Source organism: Callospermophilus lateralis, chromosome 8 (genome assembly GCF_048772815.1).
Source record: "Callospermophilus lateralis isolate mCalLat2 chromosome 8, mCalLat2.hap1, whole genome shotgun sequence".
NCBI classification, from domain to species: Eukaryota; Metazoa; Chordata; class Mammalia; order Rodentia; family Sciuridae; genus Callospermophilus; species Callospermophilus lateralis.
This window is the reverse complement of record NC_135312.1, coordinates 129,331,941-129,357,663: the sequence shown is the minus strand read 5'-3', so window position 1 is coordinate 129,357,663 and position 25,723 is coordinate 129,331,941.

The window sequence follows — 25,723 nt, the reverse complement described above, 5'->3', positions numbered from 1 at the left end:
CCAAAATTAGATACAATAATAATAACAACAAAATGAAAATAAGTTCTGCAAACAACTAAGCATTATCCACTTTAGATTTAGTAAGATAACTCATAAAACTGAAAAAAAAAGGAAAATAAGGAAGTTGGGGTAAGGAGAGGCTATTTTGTGAAACTCTAGCTAGGTAACAATTCAGCATGATTTAACTTCAAGACTGCACTAGGAAAAACAGCAGGGAAGGAACAGAATCCAGAGACATTTTGGAGGACAAATAGATGGCCCTCCTTCAGCTGACTGATGATTGTAGGGAAAAATTGGAAGATGAGGTTTTTCTTTGCTTGAGTGGATCATGATATGTTTAAACAGAATAATCAAAGAAAGGAAAAAGTTTGCGCAGAAATATAATCCTGTGTGTAGATGGGCTTTTTAATTTTCCCATTATGATTTAATTTTATTATACTTATAATGCAAGTGGGGCCTGAACTTCATGATATTTAAATAATCCCTGAGAATTTTGATTTTGAGTCTAAGGCCAATTGGTGGTATCTGTCCTGCATTCTGCTTTACTTTCCATGGTCATTACTTAAAATTTATCTGAAGTTAACATTTTTCAAATTATGTTTGGAAATAACTCTAGAAATGAATGATGTCTGAATTTTGAATGTTTTTCAAGTTTTTTAAAAAAAATCTGGACAATTTCAGCTAAATATTGAAGAAGTACATATCACCACACAAAAGGGATAAAGTTGAGTCAAATTCTCCAGTGTTTTTTGTGACACACATATGACAGACAATACATAATGAAGAAAAAGAAACCTGAATATAAATAAAGACATAATAATTGTAAAATATTATGTATCTTTCCTTTTTATCTGAGTTCAAATAATGTTTTTAGAAAAAATTTTTAAAGACTCTAAAAAGCTTCATATTGATGAATCCATGCCTTTTAACTACCCACTGACATTTAAAAGAAGATGAGACAAATATAGGCCAATTCATGAAAGACCCTGACTACAAACTCACACTTACCCTACCCTTTCCCATCACTAATTTCTCTAGCTAGATTTCCAGCGTCCTTGCCTTATTTTAAGATTCTAGGAGTAAGTATATTTAAAAACATTTAAGTAAGTTATGGCATGTAGAACCTTACTTTATGTTTTGAATTTTCCAGGTACTTCTCATACCACAGGTTCACCTCAATGGATGATTTCCACATATCATTAAATTTGACTTAGGAACTTGAGATGATTTCTCAATGTCCTGTTACGGAGTTACATTAAAATAAGATGTTTTAATATATGCATTTTTATTCCTCTTAATGTTATGTTGACTGTGAATAAATAAAACTAGAGTCAAACCAACATGAGCACCTCTATTAGAAAAAATCTAACAAAGTGCTGCTTCTGCCTTTAAACAGATGAGAGAGAGAGAGAGAGAGAGAGAGAGAGAGAGAGAGAGAGAGAGAGAGTGTTTCTGCAGGAAACTTACAAAATCATCAAAACCTATAAAACTTTACAGATCATCATCATCCCATCTAGTAAATTCACCCAACTGAAATCAACTTCCTTCAGCTAATTAACTAATTTAGTCACATACATAAAGAACAATTGGAAAATAGGAAAAGTGGTTCTGGAAGTGCCAACTATTCCTGCAGTTGGTGACGGAGGTGGAGAACCCGGGTGGAGAACACATATAGCTGACCCAGGACAGACAGGTGAGAATGAAGCAGTTTATTAGTCACACATTCTCACAGCCTGGGGTAGGGGGTACCCAACACACATCACAGAAGGCCGCACTGTGGATGCACTTAGGATCAGAGTGAAGAGCCTCCCTAGGGCTCAAATGAGCCGATGGTGTCCTGTAGATCCTGCCCACGGGATGTGATTGGCTTATAATTCTGTAGGGCACATCTAGAACTAAACCCACTCTGTGGGAGTAAGAAAGAACTCCCCCTGGTCTCCTGATAAGAAAAGCTGTTTGGCTAGGGGAACTTCATCCTTGGGAGCAAAGTGAGGAAGGGCATGTGAGGCCATGGGGGTCTGCCTGCTGTGCCAGATATCCAAGTAGCACATGCTGTTGGGTCTCAGTTTTAGTCCTTATACAACAATTGTCTCTTTGAAACCTTAACAACAATTTATATCTTGACTATGAACTGAGATTTCTTGGGGAGTATAAGAGCCTCTAGGATGGGGAGAGGAAGCGTGATGAGGGGAAAGAAAGCCAACAGGAAGGACGTCTTCAAAATCACGTACTCAAAATTGCACACTCAAAATAGCTCAAAATCGCATACTTTGGAGGTAGCCCTCTTTACAGACAATAAAGGAAATTGAGAAACCTGTGTGTCATTGGTGTAAAGAATGTGTGACCCAGGGACAAAAATTTAGACTATGACCGGCCTCTGTCACAGAAAGTCTATTTGCCACTTTACAACTTCCATAGGGATTCTTTGAGGCCATCCTTACATCTGTTTTAAACTGACTCCCTAGGTCTAGAGACATGGAAATTGCACTGAATGCTTTCTTCAAGTGCCCAATACCGTCTATTTTCAGAACTTAAATAAGTACCTTGACCAATATCAATAATGTCTAGAACTCTAAGGGGAATGAGGACCATTCTTGTGAGTGAATTGTGGCTTCAGCAGTGTGAACCTGACTCAAGTTTGGCTGCTGACTGCTGCAGGGTAGCCAATTAAGATGAGAGGCAAAGTACTGAGGCAAGGAAGATGACTTTATTGCAAAAGCCTGATGTTCAAGGAGATGTAGGACTCTTATCCAAAAAAAAAAAAAAAAAAAAAAAAAAATCCATCTTGTCCAGAATCTGATTTAGGAGCTGTTTAGGGCAGGTGATTGGTGTTTGCAGACTAGTGAGCATCTTTTCACAGCATGTGGGCCAGATGATGCACATTTGCTATTAATCACCCAGTCAAGAGATGCTTTTTTAGTTTTGCAACTCTCAATAGAAAGAGTGGTTATTTTTGTGCACTGATTAGTTGGTCTACACACAGTTCCAGATATATTACACAAAGGACAAGCTAGAATGTGAACCTTTCCAGAGAAGAAAAACAAAGATCCCGTGAAATTAAAGATGGAGTCCTTAATGCTTGGTTTTAATACACGTAGTCATACCTGCTACCTTAAGTTGTATTTTGAATCTGTGAGGTGGTGAGAGAATCCCAGTTACTCAAGGAGGTCAACTCTTAGACAACAGAAGAAGAGTTTGTAAAAAAAGGCAGAGGGGCCCATTTCCTAAGCAAGGCATCCAACGCTATAACTGCTTGATACATGGCCAAATTTGCTGAGCCTTATCCTTTATCAAAAACACACTAGCTAAGGGTTGAAAAGAGCAACATGCCCCTGAACTCCATGTTCAGTGGTGGCAAGGTGCTCTGCACAATCCCCCATAGCATGCATTCAGCTGTTCTCAAGCCATTGTCCAGATTGTCAAGTGTTCTCAGACCAGGTTGGCCTTCTTAGCACCTTGTAGTCTAGCATGAGACTCAGAAGGGGTGGGGCAACCCTCCTGCACATTAGAGAGTACAGGTTTGATGCCAGGATGTTGAAAGAAGTTCTGGAGAATGATGCAAAACTGATAGAAGGCTGCATCCATGACCCAATGTATAGTGTCCAACTTGGTTTGTGGGATCGGAAGCTTAGGGTCTGTGAGAGCTATTTTAAGTAGAGCCCAGTATGTGGCCAACAATTTCCACTCTCATGGTGTTTGGTACAAGACCAAGAAGGACACCTCTTTGCATCAGAAGTCCATGGGCAAATACAGCCATCACAGGGGTTCAGACAGTCCAGTAACCATAAGAGGTTAAACTGTGAGCGTTTGTTTCAAACTTTTGCCCCCCTTTCCCCCATTCAAGATCCCTTCTTCTTTTTCCTTTCCCTTTCTGTCACTGGAAGAGATGTCCTCTCACCCTGTTCATATTGAGAAAGTTTTCCGTCTAGAAACCTCAAGTCATCATCATCAGAGTTAGGGGCCTCCTAACTAAGGCAGTGGTTAATCATTGGGTTTAAAGACCCCAGACTTGAGTTGGGTTTGAATGAAGCCCTTTGCTGAACCATGGAGGTGCCTCAGGAGAGTTTTTCCTCTCACTGATAATCAGGGCACTTGTTGCAGTGGAGAAATAGACAACGCAGAGGCACAGGGGAAGGATTCTGGGCTCAAGACGCAGAGATCAACTGTTCAAAACCATTATTTGCAAGATCTACTGCCCAGTGAGCTTCCTCTCCCTCCATCTCCTCTTTTCCTTTTTCTTCTTTTCCTCTTTACTCTCTGTACAAATTTTCTCAGAACATCGCGGATTTCTGAACATTTAAAGCAGTCAGAGCTTTCTATTTGTCTCCTGATGACCCTTGGTAGAGACTTTCTCGGGGTTTGAGGATAACCAGCTCAGGAGCCCTGTGCCTACCTACAGACGGCCATCTCCTCCAGTTAGTCTCTCTGGGATCAGGGTCCACATTTGGTAAGGTCATTTCACCTATGATGCTGGAGTTCGTCAAGCCCTGTGATCAGACTAGCTGTTTGGGACGCTGGTAAGCAGCCATGCAAAGAAAAGGCTAGCCTCATTGGCTATCAGCTTGTCACTGAGAGAGTCATTGTGATACTTCTCTAATGTTCTGCCAGGGGCTGCTACCCAATAGTCCTAAACCTTCCATCATTATTTATTCGTGGCTGCTGGGGTCATGGAATGGCATGGATATGCATCTTCACTCCCTTGGGAGTCAAGAGAGTACATGGGACAGCAGCAAGGGACACAGCACAGAATTCACAAAGTGCCTACCGTGAAGAATGACTTGTTAGGTGACCTGGGTGCCATAGGTGCCCTGCTTAGTTATTCCTAGGCTATCTGTCTTCCTTTCTTTCTACAAACCTCACCATGTGGCATTCCTGGGTTCCTCCTGGCAGTGCAAGGTCACAAATAATGACCACATGGCTGTCCCAAGCAGTTAATGATCTTCACCAAACTAGATGCAGTCACAAGAGAGCTCCAGTTTACCCTTCATATGCAGTGCTCAAGCACCAACCTGCCCTGTAGGTGCTGTCTTATTATTTTTATGAGTAGGAATTGTTATGCCAGATTCATGGGACCCCAATAGACCTCCAGGAGCCGAATCCGATGCAATCACACAAGAGACTTTATTGCAAGCTCGAGCCTGGACTCACAACCGTTCCCAATGCAGCAGTCCCAGGAAGTGAGTCCTGGTCCTTTGTCCAGTGAGATTTTATAGGTTTTGGGGGGATACTCTATGCGTCACAACATCACACAGCAAATCATTCCATACCGCGGGAAAATCAAACAACTCTTAACATTGATTAGCACATTCACTGGCGGGAACAAGTTGGATAGGAGTGATTGGTTAGTAAAAGAGGGGGGTTCATTTGAACTGATTGGCTTAGGCCACGAGGGGTGTACGTGCTGAACTACATGTTTCCCAACATGTTATCAAGAACATAAACTACTTGGGGGTCATCTGGCATTCCAGGTATTTTCCCTGTCTTATGTTGATTGGTGGTTGCTGGGGGGTTGCTATGGGTCCTCACCTAGCCTGAGTCAGGGATACCTGGCACCGCCACAGACCTCCCCTGTTATTTACACACAAACAACTCAGCAGTGTGGGTATGTGCTTAGGAGTGCTCTGTGGGTTTTTCCAAGGACAAGGGTCACGCCCCCTTCCTTAGGACAGGCCTTGAGGTAGAAGCTGCTATTATTTATTTATTTTTAAAAATGGAGTCACATCAGTTTCTCAGAATATCAGACCACATGCAGACATAAACTGAACTCCATAGCAAGTTATGTTAAGACACAGTCAATTATCAAGCCACCTTTTGGAGCCAAGTTCATTTTAGGGAGGAAAATATTGGGTAAAAATAGAAGTTGACTAGTAATTGGCAGTCTTCTAAGTGTGTCATGAAACCACTTAGTTATTCAAGAGAACTTAATTAAAACCAGTCAGGTGTTCTTTGTCGTGGACAGATGGGAAATGATTATTTTACTTGCCTCTTATTCACCCTAGTGGTGAGGGAGGGGTTCTTATCCTCAGGCTATGGAGCTGGAGAATGTGCAAGGCAAGATGCTGAGTGGATGAGACTGAGGGCAATATCCATCTCGTGGTTTCCTAGCCTGGGGGCGGACTGCACTCTGCACAGGAGCACAGAAGTTGGAAACAGAAGGAAAAACCTGGGACTGCGGGAGGTGTGCTTTGTAGTCTTAAGAGTCAGGTGCTCTTTTGGATCCCATGATTGATATGAGGGCTTCTTTGAATAACACTTTGTATTAGCAGGGAACTGAAACCCAGTACTAAAGAAAACAGGGCCGGAAACTGGTCCTCCTTTGTAAGCAGGTTTGTCTGGCTTAGGGACTTAATCTTCTGAGCCAAGGAGGAAGGTGAGCCCTCTAAGGCTAGATATTGAGGCAACACATGACATCGGGCCTTAATTTCAGGTGTTACCGCTCAAGGGTGAGCAGTCCAGAGGGAGAGAGGACTGAAAATCTGTAGAAGCACTTTACAAATTCTTTGAGGCTTGACCCAAGCTAAATCTGCCTTTTTTAGGTTTATATTGTTTGAAGGGATTCCCATATTGTCTTCCTGTGTAGTGCATTTTCATGAACCAACTTTCCATGATGTTCCCTCAGTGCCTTTGAACACTCTTGGGAAGATCTCTTTGTTATTGAATTCGAAACTTCATAATATCATATAATTAGATATGGATCTATTTTATCTGTGCTGCATACATTTAGTAAACTTTCAATCTTTAAAACTGAGACTTGTTTTTGAAAATTTCCTTGAATTAATGCTTTCACCATTTTTTCCTTTTCCCTTTTCTTCTTCTCCTTCTTCTCCTCTTATTGTTCAGGTATTGAATCTCTTCTACTGGTCAGCTGATGGCCTTCATAGTTTTTTTCCTATTTTCAATATTTCTGAATGGAGTTATTGGGAGATTTTGTTTTGTTTTTAACATGTCTATCTTAATGCCTTTTAGTGATCTTTGTATCTTCTGCAGTGTTTATTTCCCAAACTGCTATTGAGCTTTTTATTATAATTATTTTAATTCCGAGGCCCCCTTTTTCCCGAATATTCTTTATGAAAGGCATTTTGAACAGTTGTCCTATATTCAGTCCTTTTTCTTATTCATCTTAACATGTGGATGATAGTAGTTTATTTTACATTTTATTTTTCCTGAACGAGGTCTCTTTCTCAGAATTATAGAGGAGACATCTGAGGTGTTGGTTTGGGATTGTAACCAGGTTATAGAACACTCGCTTGTGTGCACAACAAGGCCCTGGACTTGATTCCCCGTGTCACTTATTTATTTATTTTTTTAAATTAGAAATGTAATACTTGGCTGTGTGCTTAAGAACACAGGAACCCTAAAATTCTGAAGGCAAACTCCATTGCTGAACAGGGCTTGTTGAGTATTTGTGAACCATTTAATCAGAGAACTCCCCATGTTACTGTTTAGACATGCTTTTCTTCATGAGCAAGTTAGATATTCACAAGAAATATTTTCAGATCTGCCTGCAAGTGTAAGCATGGGTACTTGTATTCTGAGAACTAACTGGGGAAAGGAATCTGGTGGACTCAAGATCCAAACTTTTCTTGCTGTGATGATCCTACATTAAGCTGTGCCTGCTGTCTTCCAATCCAGGCTCTCTTCCCTCTAGCCGGATAGACAATGAATCCCATCTTCCCTGGGATATCTGATTGCCTGCCTGAGACCACAGATGAATATACGTGGGAGGTCTGACAGCTTCTTAAAGTTATTTTTTGTTTGTTTGTTTTTGGTCGTACTAGGGGATTGAACTAAGGGGTGCTTACCCACTAAGCCACACCCACAACCCTTATTTTTTACTTTGAAGCAGGGTCTACCTAAGTTGCTTAGGGACTTGCTATGTTGCTGATGCTGGCCTTGAACTTGAGACCTCCTACCTCAGCCTTTCAAAGCTTAACATTTTTGACCCTACTTTTAAATTTTATATTCACTCCTATTTCAGGGCTAATTTGCCCTATCAATCCCTGAGTCTTAGATTATCTGTAGAGTAAGTCATATTTCTTCATACTCATTCTGCATACTCTGAAGATTAATTATTTCAATACTATAAAGTTACTTACAACTTGTTCCAATCTAAAATTCCCCAAATGTCCTCATCATTGTTTGTCTTTTGTTACACCGTATATGTTTTGCCTTTCAAATTTCCTTTTTTTTTTAGTAAAGTTTTCAGGGAAGAAAGGTTAATGAGTGAATTTCTCTCCTGTCTCTTTAACTAGAAGTTTGAAAATGAACTTTGACACAATGAGAAGAATCTTAAGAGAATGTCATGCGGAAATCTGACTTTACATTACTGAGAGTCTGAATGTAGGATTCTTGTTAAGATGGTCTTTTAGTGTTTTCAGGATTGTGTTGAAAACCACTGCGAGTTTTGAAATTCAGTCATATTTGGGAGTTAATAATTAAAATGTAAAGTTAAATAATTCATTCCTTTCATTACATGTCAGTAAGTAAAAATCACAGAATACAATATATTATTCAAGTTTGCCGAAATATCCCTATTACACCACTTTATTTTTCACTTTGGTTTTGAAACAACTTTATCTAATCTTAAATTATAAAGGAATTTTAGATCAATAATATACAAATCAAATTATGGCATGCAATGTTATGTTTGTTATAAACTAAAAACAATGTTTATTTAATTCTCTTTAAAATTATAATTTTACATAAAAATACAATTTAAAATCCAATATAGTTTCTCTCTTACTTCATTGATTTATTCACCATATTATTCTAGTTTGACTAGTGCCTGAAATTAATGTCCAAACAGTATCAGGAAACTAGCAAGCTTCAGTACTTGAGGTCAATTTAATTACACTGTGCATGACAGAAACTAGGCCATTCGGGTATTGCCTTTGCCACCAGCAATTGACACCTGAGTGTTAATGAGCTGGTAATTAAGAATTGGCACATACAGACACATTTTTCTGTTTGGGACTAGGATAACCATATGCTACATAACTTCTGTGCTAAGTACTTTGTTAGCTCCAGAATTTACACAATTATGTTTGAGAGGGGTTTTTTTTAATGCCAATTTCTATTAAAAATTTTAAAAATGAAAACTGTTATTTAAAAATTTCAGTAACTTTTTCATCATTTTAAAGTTGTGGAAATTTCTAAATCTACCAAGATTTTATGCGAAGAACAACGTATTTAGAAAAAAATAAAAGTGAAAAATTTGTGTAGTAAAACTGCACATATGGACTTGCATCTTGAAAAGTCCTCGTGTGATACAAAGGACCAAAAGCAACTTAATGTGAATACAGGGAGACAAACTCTCAGATGGCCTTCACGACATCCACTTTCTGTGGTTAAGCCCATGGTGTGCCCACTCTCTCTCGAATGTAGGAGCAATGTGGTAAACCACCGCTAAAAGATCAGTGTGATGAGGGGACATCACAGCTGACATTGTTTTTTTTTTTTTTTTTAAGTTTTTTTTTTTTTTTTTTTTTTCCATTTTGAGGACCTTCTTTTACCCTCTCTTGGTCTTTCTTTGATTGCTTGCAGAAGTGTGGAGGCAGCTGTGTGGAGGGACCCACGTGGCAAGAGATGGAGTCCAGGCAACAACCAGGAGTGAGCTTGGAAGCAGACTCCCAAGTTGAGCATTCAGGCAAGACCCTGCCAACAGCTGGGCTGCAAGATCAAGAGAGACCTGGGCCAGAGGCACCCAGCAAAACTACACCAACGTTTCTGAACCACACAAACTGAGAGATAAGTGTTTGAGGACAAACTGCTGTGTTTGGGAGAATATTGTTAAGCAGCAATAGATAACTTATACAATATGTAAGTGACAATTCTGCTCTCTGTGACAGTAATGTAAGAAATTGATTTTTTTTGGTGTGATGTGCCATTTTCCGAAACATTATGTATAATGTGTGTTCATGGTTTCTTTGTTTGGCTCTTCAATTTTCAGATCATCTTTATTCCTCTCTACCTCACACACACACACACACATGCGCGCGCGCACACACACACACACACACACACACAAATTCTCACCATTTTCTGTATTAATCTATTAGCTTAAAAAAAATAAAACTGTTCTCATCAGATGAAAAATGTATTAACTTTAGTGAATTTTAGTTGTGGGAATTACTTCTAATTTTCTTCTTTGAAAGAGTTTGCTTTTCCATCCAACCCTCTGTAGGACATATAGCCTTTTATATGCAGATTGGCATAATTACACTTTGAAATAGCTTTGAATTCCCTGTAGCTTAGACTGAGAACATGAAAGGCCAAATGTTATATTGAACTGAAGGATATAAAAGTGCACATACATCAATCCAGAATGAGGATATAGAAATGAACAGCTCTTTACACAGCGATGTCAGTTTTTGACAGATTATTGAAGGGTCTTTATAATTGCGGAAGCTGCCTTGGGTAGCATGAAAACTCTGCCTGGGGATGGCCTTATCAGTTGGTCCTTTTTTATTCTTTCAGTACCAAAGGGTGAGTACATGTTAAATGAAACAAGAGAAATACTCTCTGACAAAAGCTTTCTTTCTCTTCTCTTCCCTAGAGATGACACCTGGCCCCAAATGGTAAAACACAGTGTGGTCTAATGATGAAATTGTCTACCCGATCTGTCACACTCGCAGTGGCAGCCTAGAGGAGGAGGGTACATTTCCGGAAGTCAATAGAAAACCCACATGGCAATCTTCACCTCCGCAGAGCTCCCAGTTGACAGGGCCTCTCTATCACAGGAGGGGAAATCCTTTTGCCAGTAACAGACCCATCAAGGGTAGTTAAAGCACCCACATTCCTTATAAGATAAAAAACGATAAAAAGAACACATGGGGTTTTCATATGTTCACAATTTGAAATCAATACTATGCTTATTTAAAAACAGACTGTAAAAAACTTTATTTTGAAAGAGGATATACTATTAACTTTTATTATCCTGCAATTATCCTGACTGCTTTAAATAAAAGCACATCTTAAAATTGTTCTTTTGCAAGAGCTATGCATAAACAATCTATTTTTTTTCTACTTAAAGGGCATATCCTCTCCTGAAATTATATTCAAAACCAATGAGTAGAATGTGCACCTCAGCTGGGTTTGTGAGCAAAAAAATGTTTTAAAACTTAAGATAAATTGCTCTAAATTCTGTTGTTTCTAGAATGCACAGATATTAAGAAGGGTCAATTGAAATCAGAAGAAGAGGGTAAATATTTTGAACAAAAATGCATTTTGAAACGAATGCAACTGTGACAGAATTGGGTACTTAATGAGAGTAATCCTTTTGTATTCCACCTAGACTAAGAAGCTTCACCATGCTTGGCTTTTTGCAAAGCTTGCCCCTACTTAATCTGTAAAGTGTATATGGAAGGAAATGATGATAATTCAAATAGCAGTTGAGGAAAACAAAATTATTTCTTGGCTCAGACACTATGCTTTTTTAAAAGTGCCAACCTGCTAAAATGGATTTTTCTGAAATAACTGGTATCTATTTAAAAAAAATTCAAAGGTTTCAGATATGTAGCTAAATGAGTAATGTAGGTCAGAATCGGTCCCCATTAACTGACAGTTTGGGAAATACATAGACAATGCATAATAGATATCATGATAACTAATAACTCTAAGATTACATCAAACTGGATTATCTTCCAACAGTACTACATAAAACCAGATGAACATGGTAAAGTTTTACAGTTAACTCAGACATTCAAATTTGTTTTAATATGCATATTTTAGTCATGAATTGAATTATAATTAGGGTGATGTTAGGCAAAACATTCTCCATTTTAGAGTGAGAATCTTCCAGAATTGATGGCATATTCTCCCCATGTTTTCTTGTGGAATTTCTTGTTCAGTGTATGTTCTGGGTAGAAATCTAAATGTGAAACAAACTACCTTGTTCTTTTTCCCTCGCCACTCCCCCAAAACACAACAACAATAACCTCGCAGTACTTTTAAAAACCTACTAAAATCATTTCATTCATTATTAGTTGAAGAACAGTCACTTGTAGTTATTCTGGCAAGTGGTACAAATTATCTTGTTCAAGATAATTAAAGAACATCTCCACCATGAGTTTTTGTATAACTCCAAACTGTGGCATAAACCAAGAAGCATTTAAGACTCTGTAAAACCAAAACTAAGGTGATTTTAAGGTTATAGTGAAAGCTGATATTCATTGAGTGCCCCATCTGTGACAAGTATTGTGCTAATCCTCACAACACTTACTTGAAAAGGATGCTATTTTCAACACATCTGCAGATCATGAAACCATGAGAAACAGATGTTCTCATTTCTTGATTATAAGGCGGGTGAGCGTTGGAGCTTGAAAGTAAACTCTGACCTGTGTATCTCTCCTCTTAGTTCCCTTAAATAGTAGGAAAAAAAAAGATAACATAAAATGAAGACCCATATCAAATAATGCTTTGTTGGAAAGGTCCCAACTAGAAACACTACACGCTGCATTTTAAAGAGAAACTATTTTGGATACATAAATCCCTCCTACACTCGAACCACATGGAAGTGTGACTTAAATAGAGCATATGGTGCATGCAATAGAAATTATATAGTCTAATGCTTAAGTTGTAGGTCATATGCTTTTTTCTACATCTCCAGGCTAAGACAGTATGCCTCACATTATGTTGAGTGTGTAAATATGGTAGGAATCAATGATAACAATGCTGGAAAGGAATACAATAGTAAAGAATTAAGTAGAGAGTAGAGTATATTGGAGCAATGTGGAATTTAGAGATCTTGTTTAACATTCCCCAGCATATGCTCCACTAATTCTACTTTCACTCAATATCTCTCATATACAGAATCACATAGCCTGCCTGCTATGTGATTAATAATCAACATGGTGACATGGCTTTGGAGTCTGTGTGTGAAGGTTCAAATTGTGGCTAAACCTCTCCTAAGGTCATTGATGTGTAGGCAACTACCACACTCAGAGGACCACTAGAGGACCATATAAGTCCTTCAGTAAATTGTACATTTATTTAATAAATTTGCAGGAGTGCAGGAAGGCAGAAGTACAGAAATTGTCATTTTCTAAAGAATGCTGCACATCATGTTAGTTTCTGAAAGATTTACAGTTCTTCAGCATGTTGAAAGTATGTCAGGAGTCCTTGCTTAACAGTTTTTTGACCTCGTATTCCAAACCACTAACATGGAATATTTTTCTATAAAATTAACATCCCTAAAATGAGAACTCTAAAGCATATATTTTGGGAAATGATGATTAGTAATTCTTTATATTTTGTAGGAAACGATAATTAGGATGTGAGGAATGTGGCTTCAAGTTCAGTTGCAAAATAACAGAATTTGAGCTAAAGTACAATAAGGCAATAAATATTTAGTACATGTCAAACCCAGGATATGAAATTAGATAGCGTATGGTGAAGTCTTTATTCTAATACCCTAAATCTGGGTGACTTTTGAAAAAGTTCTTGCCAAATTGTGCCTTGTTTTTATTTTATTTAGTTTTTGTTATTTCTGACTAATACTTAAACTTTCCTCATTGGATTACTGACAGTTTGCAGGGATAATACATATAAAATTTATGTTAAACAAGACATTTAGTAATGGTAGTATACAATTATTTTTGGTTGTAGTATGTTCATTATGGTTGAATGGATTATAGAAGGTTAAGAAGAATCATCACAAAGCATTACTAGGTCTATGTGCTTTTATTCCCTGATATTTGAAAACAGAACTTTAGGATTGCTCTTGCATACTGCTAGTGAGTATGAGGCAATCTTGTTGAGACTTCAGTATAAGAAAAACAAACCAACCTTTGGAGCCAGTAAAATGGCAAATGACTTTAATCTCAGTGACTTGGGAGACTGAGGCATGAGGACAAGCTCCAGGCCAGGCTGGGCAATTTAGCAAGACCTTGTCTCAAAATAAAGATTTAAAAAAAGGGGCTGGGTATATAACTGAGCGGTAAAATGCCTCTGTGTTTAATTCTCAGTAGAAAATAAAAAAGAAAAAGAAAAGAAAACCTTTGTAGTCTTTCATATACATAATCACATTGCCTGCCTGCCATGTGATAAATAATTAGCATGGTGATATGGTTTTGGAATCTATGTGTGACGGTTCAAATAGTGGATAAACATCTCATAAGGTCATTGATGTGTAGGCAACTAACACACTCATAGGACCACTAGAGGACCATATAAGCCCTTCAGTAAATTGTAAATTTATTTAATAAAGTTCCCAAACCCATATCACTTGGTCCTCGTTACCTCACCCTGCAATTATTTATTTTCTAGATGTCCAAGTTGATCATACCAATTACATAGTGACACAATTACATAGTGATTTTTGCGTTTCAATTGTTCTTGGAGAATATTGCGGAAGAGGAAGAGATAGACTTGATATGCACACAGACATACTACATATGGTTTACCAGCTCAATCATATTTGATTAGAGAGGAGAATTCTCTAAAAAGTTGTTTTTTAAAATACATTTTTATATTTTTTTATAGAAAAAAATATTGCCTGTCTTCCCCTGTGTTCCACATCATATGAGAGAAAAATCTTGATATGTTATGTGCATTTTTCTATGAATGAATGACACATTTGAAGTTTATTCAATTATATATCAATTACCCATACAAAAGCATCTTTAGATAGATGTTCTCAGTATTTTGAACAATACTGACTTTTCTGAAACTATTTTTTGTTATCAACGTACAGAATTTCAACTGTTTGTAGACAAATGATCTTTATGTGTTAGCCAGGGAACTTGAGAACTCATTTGTAACATTAGGTCCATGAGAAAATAAATCCTATGCTCTAAAAGTTTATCTTATCAATTAACTTTCGGTAAAGAAATTATTTGTAAATTGGGGACTGTGAAAAATAATGTTTCTCAACATTATTTTGAATAGCTAAGATGAAAATAAAATTAAACAAATGACTTCTTTTTCTATCTCCATACAAAAACACTTTTTATTGATTTTACTATTCTAGAAAACTATTTTAGAGTAATTTATTTTTCATGAAGTACAATTAATATAATATAGAATTTATCTTACTAATTTAGTATGTTTTTCTATATGTTTTCTATATTTTAGAAAGTTGTTTCAGTAGATGGACACCTCATACTCTATATACCTATGGTATGTGTGTCAAGTGTTTTGTAATAGACACTCCACCTAATCAGCTGAAAATACAGGATAGCTGTCATCCTTCAGAGATAAGTGAGAAATAATACTCTGTTTAAAAACATATTATTAGTTATCAATTTTCATGTAATCAAGGCTAATAAGAACACTCAAAGACACTGATAGATTGTGTTCATTACTTATTCTTAATTAAAAAAGGCACTGAAAGAATATCTTTATGGAGAGAAGGGAATCAGAGTTGGAGGGAATGATTTTTTTCTCCTTTCCTTACAGGATGTCTAACATGATTTACCTCATTAATATTTGATGTGCACAAATTTTAGTAATAACAGATCATGTCACAATATTTTCAAGTTTGAATATGTCTATCAGAGGTATCTTCCCAATTCAAGAAACAGTATATATAAAACTAACAGAAAAAAAAAAAAACATTGATTACAAAAATGTTATGGGAGAAATCGTTTTAGGGAGATTTGATAATCCGACCAGCAATTTCTCCTTTATCTAGTGAAATTTCATCAGATCCATTGTCGCAGAGAGTGAGCCTTGCTCTGCAACCTCATTGCATGGGGCTCTTCTAGCCTTTACAGTATGAGCTTATTATCATTTTCCTCAAGCCTGAATGTGGGCCTGTCTCTTCCACACCTTTTTGAGGGATGATCTTGCTTCCTAGGTGGAGAAATAATTGAGACATTATAAAAGATCCTGTGTCATCCTGTGAGAGCCTCAGAAACTCTTGGTCACCTACACCCTCCTTACTTCTCAAGACAAAACATTCGCATCACTGTTTGCATTTCCCAGGACTCTTGTAAGAAGGACAAGACTGGCTTGGGTGACCAAAGCGTCCCTGCATGCATATGTTCAGGATCCAGAGAAGAGTGATTCTTCAATTCCAAGGATAGACATCAGTGTTTGAATCATGTTTTACTCAGGTTTTTCACTAGTGACCAAAAGACCTGATGAAAATGATTTTAGAGGAGGAAAGTTTATTTGGGGCTCAGAGTTTCGGAGATCTCAGTCCATAGATGGCCGACTCTGTAGGTTCTGGGCCCATGGTGAGAAGAGCATCTGTGTGGAAGGGCATGGAGGAGGAAAGCAGCTCAGGATTTAACTCCTGGAAGCAGTGAGAGCTCAGCTCACCAGGAACAAACTATAAATCCCCCAAGGCATGCCTCCAGCAACTCACCTCCTCCAGCCACACCTATGTACTGTGCCTATAGTTCCCACCCAGGTTAATACCCTCAAGGGGATGAATGCACTGATTAGGTTAAGGCTCCTGTAACGCAATCATTTCACTCTGAATTTACTTTCACTGTCCCACACAGGAGCTTAAAGAGGGACACCTCATATTATACCATAACAAATTCCATTTATTCCTGCCTGCTTCCATTTACCCTGTGCTTGAAGAATCCAACTAACTTTGCCCCCACCCCACCTTTAAGATATTTTGCACCTCACCTTTGGTATATAAATGTCTTCGGTCTATCCTAACTTAAAAATATGTTCTTCCACAAACATCTAGATTCATGGTTGGGTGAAGTCCCTCGCTTTGTCTCAATTTGTCCCAGCTCAAGCACTCAGACACAACCCGCCTGTTTTCCAAGCCTGTCCCTAAAACTCAGTGTATCTGGGAGGCAAAGCCTTGTGAGGAATCTGTACAAATTGCCTTCCCTTCTGGAGCCTCTGTGTTGGGCAAAGGGTTGTGGAGCAGAGAAGATTTAGACATTTAGCTCAGAATTCTGACTACTGGCATTCTGCTTTTATCTTCTTTATGTATAGAATATCAAACAATATTTTTTAAAAGCTTCCACTGCTGAAAATACTTGAACACCACTACCTGAGTGGATTAAATACAAACTATTCCATTGGATACCCTGACATATGAATTTAACCTTCTATTTTCCTAAATTAACCTCACGTGTTTCAGTCTAGAACCCCTGCACTGGATGTCTCCCCAGTTGAGTGGCCCTTTCATTCTAGTTCATTTGAACTTGCACCCAGTCCTTGTGTCTGGCGGTGTGGTCTGTCTTCCGCTGCCTTTCCACCTGGGGTCCCCTATTCACTCTTCCTTCCTAAACAGCTCGAATGCTGATTCTTCAGCAAAGCCTTTGACTTTGGATAGATGTCTGCATTTCTTTCACTTGATTCTCTTTCACTTCTCTCAGAAAACTACTATGATTTGGAAATGAATCAAAGAATGACTTTTGTCTTCAGGGTCTTTATTATGTGGAGGCATCTGAGAACAATACCAAAAATGCTGAGGAAGAAGAATGACAATGTCCAATCACCGTCGTCAGAGATGTGCTCACGAGGTAAGAGGGGATGGAGGGAAAACCAGGTACAGAACGGGGAAAGGACTGTTTCTTATGATTATATTTAAGAAGAGGTTATAGAAGACAAATCAAACTTAGTTTTGAATGAGTATGTGGTCTCTATCATAGCAAGTAATAAATAGCATGTGTTTACCCAAAATGTTGGGGTGGAAAGTACACTTTTACTTTGTCGTTGGGGAATACTCACCTGTGAAAGCAATACGTCGATGAAATGCATAATTTAATACAACAATCACAGATGAATTTTGATTGGCTGTGAAAATAGTTTTTGTTGTTGTTGTTGAATATACCAGTTATGATCTTATCTATAGATCATCATCTAAATGAAGACTAGACTTTTTAGATCTTTGAAACACAATGCATTTTGAAGTTCCTTTTTCGTGTTCATTTAAATGACCAGGAAAATATATTTTCATTCCCAATATTTAGTTTGGTAGCAATGTTCTCAATATCGGGAATTATAAAGAATTTATATATATTTAAACATTTAGCTGAAAATTCTAACTACTGTCATTCTACTTTTATCTATATGTGTGTGTGTGTTTTATATATATATATATCCTGAAACTTTCACGACATACCAGTGCTTAGTATATCTTAGATTAATGTAAGTTGAAAGGATTTGTAAATGAAGATGCTTAATTCAGGTTGATGTTTCAAACTAATCCGAGAAGTAATGTAATTTTTTTCCTGGCCTGCTGTAAAGCACAGACAAATTGACTGGAGCAGAAAGGATATCTGAATAGCTTTCCAACCCTTTGTAATTGTGTCTTGATAGTGTGGCTTAATTGTTTTCAATGAAATGATGTGAGTTCTATGAAAAACTGACTCATCTTGTAGAGAGGATTGCATAGACACACAAATGGTTTTTAAAATGTTCATAATATCTTATGTTCACTTTATACTTTAATTTTTTTTTTTTTAATGTAGTTTTGGGATGTAGCTCAGCGGTAGAGCACTTACCTAGAATGTACAAGGCCCTGGGTTCAATTCCTAGTACTGAAAAAAAAAAAATAAGAAGTAAAATATCAATCTAGAGTATCATTTTTTTTGTTTTCTAAATATAATTAACTTAGTCACAGAGGGTACTTTGGTTTCAAGGAGGACACTCCCACAGGGATTTTATTTTTTCCTTAATTCAGAGGAACAGAATAATTTCAGTAGTGAACAGAAGCACCAGACCATTTGCACAGATGATAAAAATAATCGTCAGGAAAGGCAGACTGTGGCACATCTCTGAATCAGCATCCCTGCTTTCAACCCCCAGCCTTGCAAATAAGAAAAAAAAAAATACACTAAGAGCACTTCCTCTTACTCACTCTTTAAGATTTGTTTTAGACAAATCTGTGTTCAGTGTGCTTGGCTTTGCCAGTTTCTGTCTTTGCAACTGTGAGTAATCCCTCTAAGCTTTGGAACCCCTCGGTGAATTTGGATACCTTTCCTCAAACACTCATAAATGGAAAAAAAAATTAAAATGACAATAATTGGCAGACTTTCATGGTTGCTCTTTTTTTGAGGATAACTTTTCTTTTTTTTTTTTTTTCCTGTAAGCCACCACACAATGACAATAAGACAGATGTGGCTTTCAAAACCTCATATTCCATTCCCACCATGTGCAGGTGTTTCATAATTGTGCAGAACACCAAAAGTGAACTAACTTGGATCAAATTACACTCATTCATTGAGTTATATTGCTTCATTCAATCATCACATGTATATCTTATGTTTTATGTTCTCTTTTAAGACCAGCTATTATAAATGGGCTTTTAATATTCTCTGAATTATAAGCAAGGAAGATGGCATCAGAGACTTCAAATATAAAGGTAAGAATAAAGGTCAACTCTCCCAAATTAAATTGAAATTGAAAATAAAGAATTGTAAAACGTTAACAGTAATTTCTTAAAATTGTCAGAAATTCACTGTGTTTTTTTCTTTTTTCTTTTTGGTACTGAGAATTGAACCCAGAAGCATTCAACCACTCAGCCACATCCCCAGCCCTTTTTATATTTTATTTAGAGACAGGGTCTTGCTTAGTTGCTTAGAGCCTCGCTAAATTTTTCAGGCTGATTTTGAATTTGTGATCCTCCCACCTCAGCCTCCTGAGCCACTGGGATTACAGATGTGTGACGTGGAACCTGGCTTCACTGTGTTTTTAATCTTGCTCAAAATTGTATTTCATCTGCAGTTGCTGAGCCATAGCTCATGCACCATGCACGTTTGAGGACATTTCAATTATCATGGTGCTCACTCACCTTTGTTGAGAATGGGCTGTATCACAGTTACTTTAGTAAGCAGATTATGTTAAGTTTCATTATTACAACAAACACTCTTGATTAAAGTACAGTTAAAATGAAAATAACCCCTTTATTATTTTATTTGAAAAAGAACTCATTACAGATTTTTAAATGGCTCACATGATCTAGGTAGGGTGAGAGGGGTGTCTGTTGAGAATCGCGTTCAAAGTCATGCTGCACAACTAACCTTCTAAGACGACTCCTGTCTTGCCTAGCATCAGCAGGTGCCTCTTCACTCTGCCACAGATCCAGTCAAAAACTGCCAACATTGGGAAACCAGCACTACTTTGGCACTGGAAAAAATTTATTGTAAAGAAAAAAAAATGCAGTGCACTCTCTTAAGTTACAACATACTTGTAAGCATATAGTGCCTAAGGAAGAATATCCCCTCTCTACCTTTTAGTATGCTTGTTGTTTATTCTTTACTAAAACTATGGAGTATATTCTTAAGCATATTCTCTGGTTTAGGTTTGCTGTGAATTGTATAAAGGGCAAATTATTATTCAAGGTTGAAAACAACTCTAAAGTGAAGAAAACATAAGTAACCTAATAAAAAATTTATTGAATTACATATGCAACAAACTCTGATTTTCTTTTCCCATCAAAGTAAGTTAAGCAACAGTTATTAATTGATCTGCATATTTTAAATGTTAATATCTGTTAAGCTCATTGATTCTTTTAATAGTGAACCGTGGGTGTTCTCAGACAGAGCTTTTATAGAATGTGTTTCTCTTTTATGTATTTGTATAGTGCAGATAACTTAAACCATCAATGCCATTTTACTCACATTTTAAATAATATAACACCTTTCATTAATTTTTTATAAAAATATTCTGGGTCATTGAATACATTATAGACCAATTTAAGACTCCTGCTTGAATTTCTGATGTAAATCTGCTCAATAGTATTTTTTATTTCCTATTCACCACATTTTTTTTTTTTTTTTGTAATTTCAGACATTGTATCAGATTACACACTCTTGGAAAACAAAGATAAAATATGATGAGAAGACAAATATTGAAGGGCTACTTTAAGTTGCATAACTTCATGGAGTAAATTCCCTTATGTATAAGATTTGAGAGAGAAATAGAGCTATTAATTGAGATTAATTATTTTGTGTCCCTTCAAAATAATATGCTTTATTATGTGGACCTTGTTAGAACTTACTAAGGATTTTTTTTTTTTTTAGGGCAGGGAATTTATATGATATAGGATGCTTCCTTTCTTGTCAAAACTCCCATTACATATTTCTATTTAACATATATCTGCTCTGCCTTCCCACCTCTGCATCTCTCTCCCACCATGATGTCTGGTATCTTCTTCCCCTGGGTCTAAATAATAGGAATACAGAGCTTCTGTGTCCCATTGTGATCATATCTTTTTCTTAGGTTTCATAACAAACATATTAATGCAATACTGTTTTCTCTTAGCATTATAAGAGGTTTTCAAATATTTAATTGTGCCCTTAAAATAACAGCTTCTATAATACCACAACTTATAGCAATATTGATTTACTCTATAAAAGTAAAGCTGAAACAGGTAAGATACATTGACTATTTCTACGTATGTGTGTGTGCATCTAAACTCCTGTCTCACACTGTTCACAAAGATCGAAATCAGATACATTTTATATTTTATAACCGAATTGTACTTTTATGGAAAGGGTAAGATTTCTTAAATGGAACTAATTATAAGTGAAACTAATTCTTTCCAAAGAATTTAAAATAAAAACTTTCATTATTAAAAAAAAAAAAACACTCATACAGAATGAAAAAGCAACTCACAGAGTAGGAGATTTCATGATACATGAATCAAAGGAAAAAAAAATGTACCTTAAATAAAGAAAGGATACTTACAATTAATGGTAAAAAGCCAAAATCCCAATAGAAATATGAGCAAAAATGTGCACAATCTTAATAAAAGAATAAAATTTAAACAGTTAACATGAGTAAATCTATAAAACTATGTTAAGCTGCATGGTCACCAAAGCAATGCAGGGTAAAGGTCACAATGAGGGATTTGGAGAAGATGGGGTAGCATACTGGGTGTTGGTCCCCCAACCCTTCCCAGCACAGAAAGGAGGCAGTGAAGGAGCAGGAGACTGGAGAGGAGTGTGACAGAATCCATGCTCGAAGACCCGATATTACACAATCTGAGACCTGGAGGGACTTGAAGTTTGGTTACTGGAGCAGAAAATAAGAGCAGGTTTCCCTACCCTTGAACCCCAACCAGGATGGGACAACAGAGACAACAGAGAGAGAAAGAGAGAGTGGGAAAGCACATAGGTTAATGACCAGAGCCAAGAGCTGGGAAGAAAAGCAGACCAAGTTGAAAAGGAACAGAAACATCTGCAGGAACATCCAGGTCATTGAAGGAGATCAAGCAATTTAACCCAACTTGTCAACAGGAAGCCATACTGGGCATGCTTGCCATTTTGTGGAGCCCACAACTGTTCAGTCCCTAGAAGAAGTTAACAAGGCATGTCTCCACCTCCATAGAGCAACAAGTATGATGAGAGGGAGCACCCTGAAGTGGGATGACTCAGATGAGTGGGGTGGCACAGACCAGCCTGGAAAGAGCTGGCTTAACCCAGCTCCATGCAGCCCCTGTGGGAGCCTAGGCAGAGACAGAGGAAACATTCATCACTCGTGGGTATGGGAAGCAAGAGCTCAGCTCAGGGCAGGAAAGAACTCTCTGTCCTAGGGAGCAGAGGGGTATGGTGACCAAGATTTGCAGTCACAATCAATGGGACTTTGGACTCAGGCAAGATGGTTGTCTCAGTCCTAGGTGGCAGAGAGGGACAGTGCCCATGATTTGCTGTAGGAGTTTGGAGAAGGGCAGGACAACTGTCTTTGTCCTGAGGAGCAGAGAAACATGGTGCCTGTGATTCGTAGGAGCAACTACGGGAGCTTGGACACAGACAGGACAGCTGTGTCTATTCCAGGCAGCACACGGAAGTTGCACTGGAGGTTCACATCTTTGGGCAATGGGAGCTAGAATCCAAACAAACCACCTGAGCCCTTTTCAGGGGCAGAGGGAGATGCTTCTACACCACAGACTACCTATAAAGAACCCACAACAACAGGCCTTATATTTTCAGATAACCAACATTCTCTATGCTACTTTGAAGAGGACCCTTGTGGAGGAGAGTGATCGTGCAGTAAGCCATGGCCTCTCGAGTTAGTCAACATTCTAGAAACCATCAACAGACACAGGACTGCACTCTCCAAGCTTCCAACCTCAAGCTCTGGGATGACACATAAGAGCTGACTGGTTGAGGGGTCGAGGATAGAACCTAGGGAGTTGGCTCTAGTTTTCCAGCAAGTCTAGGGGATCCAACACCAAAGAGTGATCAACATTTTCTGAAGTTCCCAAATCCTGATGAAATCCAAATAAAGACTCTTCATAATTTTGCTGACCTTGGCATGATCTGCTTTATATAGCTCTAATGTCAACACTTTTCCCTCTTAAATTACCTGCTACTGCCTCAAGTCCCTCCTCCATTCATCTTTTTTTCTCCTGGTATTTATTATTATTTTCTATTTCCTCTTTTTCCCCCTTTTTTGTCTCTCTTATTTTTCCCAAACTTTCTCCTCCCATTTTCAGTTCCCATGTAATATTATAGCTATTTTACTATAATTAATACCTGATTTTTAACCTGTTCTTGAACTTTACCACAAGTTTATATCTGGGTTACAGGTACTGTGAGGACAGTATTAATAGGATTTTGTTTTTTCCTAAGTAGATGAGTACAAGTTTTTTTCCTGAAATGATTGGAGTAAATAGGATTCAATGTCTTCTCTTAAAGTGGTGCTGATACTGAGAACATTAGAAAACATACATTGGGTGAAAGTATTAATACCTGGACATTCACTCAGCCTGAGACTCTGAAGAAAAAGGAGTCACTAAATAATCCCTTGCATAAAAATGGAGATGATAATAATCCCCATAAATGGATAGACACACAAGCAGTATGAAAAAGAAAGGAAACAAACCACCCTAAACAGCCCACAACACTTAAACAACTAACTCCATGGACACTACAGCAGAGAAGATGTGAGAGAAAGAGTTTAGAAGTTCATAATTAAAATGTTGCATGAGGAAGATGAAAGAAATGAACTTACAAATACAGGAATTGAAAGATCATTTCAACAAAGAAAGATTTTCATAAAGAACCAAACAGAAATTTTGAAAAGGAAGCACTCAGCAAATCAAACTAAGAGTTCAATGGGAAGCATCACTGACAGATTAGATCAATTTGATGATAGATTTTCAGGTCTTGGAGACAAATATGTAACCTTGAAAATGAAGTCAACAATAAAGAAAAGAACTTAAGAGACAAAAATCCTGATGAAATTCAAATAAAGACTCTTCAGAATCTTACTGACCTTGGCATGACCTACTTTATATAACTCTAATGTCAACTCTTCCCTCTTAAATCTAGATAGCATTAAGAGACCAAATTTATCATTCGTGTAGAAGGATCCAAAACACACACAAAAAAAGGAATACATGATCTCTTTAATGAAATAACATTAAAAAACTTTCAAAATATAGGAATGAGATGGAATTCCAAATATAGGAGGCATATGGAACTTCAAATAGGCAAGACAAGAAAAGATCATCCCAAGACACGTAATGAAAATACCCAATATACAAAATAAACATTGAATTTTCAAAGCTGGCAGAGAAAAATGGCATATCACATTTAGAGGTAAACCAATTTGTATTTCAATTGATTCTCAGCCCAAACCCTACAAGTCAGAGAGGTTTTATACTAATATATACCAAATCCCAAAAGAAAACTTTTGCTAACCAAGATAATATCCAACAAAATTACACCTCAGATGTGAAAATACAATTAGAAACCTCCTTGATAAGCAGAAATTAAAAGAATTAATAACCACTAAATCTGTAGTACAAAACATATTCAATGAAATATTTAATGCCAAAGAAAGAAAACATAATAATTAAAAACAGCATAGAGATGAATTGAACTAGACTAGAAAATTAAAGGTGAATCAATTCCAAATTAAGCATTAGAAACAAATCAAAATGGCAGGAAATAAAATCATTTCACATTGAATGTAAATGGTTTATTTAAACTCTTCAATCGAAATACATACATTGGTAGATTGAATTAAAAAAACAAGAACTAACCATATGTTATTTACAAGAGACTTGCCTTCCAGGCAAAGACATCAACAAACTGAAGGTCAAAGTATGGGAAAACATGTATCCATGCAAATTGTAGCTATAAATAAGCAGGGACAGGGTAACTATTCTCCTTTCAGACAAAGTGGACTCCAAGATAAAATTGTCAGAAGAAACAAATAAGGTCACTTCATACTGGTTAAGAAAATCATTCAAGAACTTGATTAGTGAATGCAAATATTTTTGTCCCCAATAATAGCATATCTGCATACATAAAACAAATTCTTCTCAATATTAAGAATCAAATAGACAATGATACAATAACACTGGGTGATTTTAGAACACCTCTTTCATTATAAGGTAGATTATCCTGATGTAAAATTTACTAAGTAAAACTTCTTTAGAACTAAAATTATTATTAATCAAAGAGACCTATCATACATCTGAATAATATTTCATCCATTACCAAATGAATTCAGCTTCTTCTCAGCAGCACATGGAACATTCTCTTAAATAGATCATATATTAGGCCATGAAGCAAATCTTAGCAAATACAAAAAGAATAGAGATAACTCCTTTCATCTTATAACATCATAATAGAAAAGAATTAGAAATCATTGAAAAGATAAAAAGCAGAATCTATTACAACACCTTGAGATTACGTAATATAATAATATGAGGGATTAATTACACAAGAAAAAAGTGGAGAAATTTAAAAAATCCTTGGAAATAGTAGCCCTATACAAATAATTTCAATTGATTATGATTAAGTTTCAAAAGGAGAAAATATAGGCTTTTCAACAAATGATTCTGGAACTA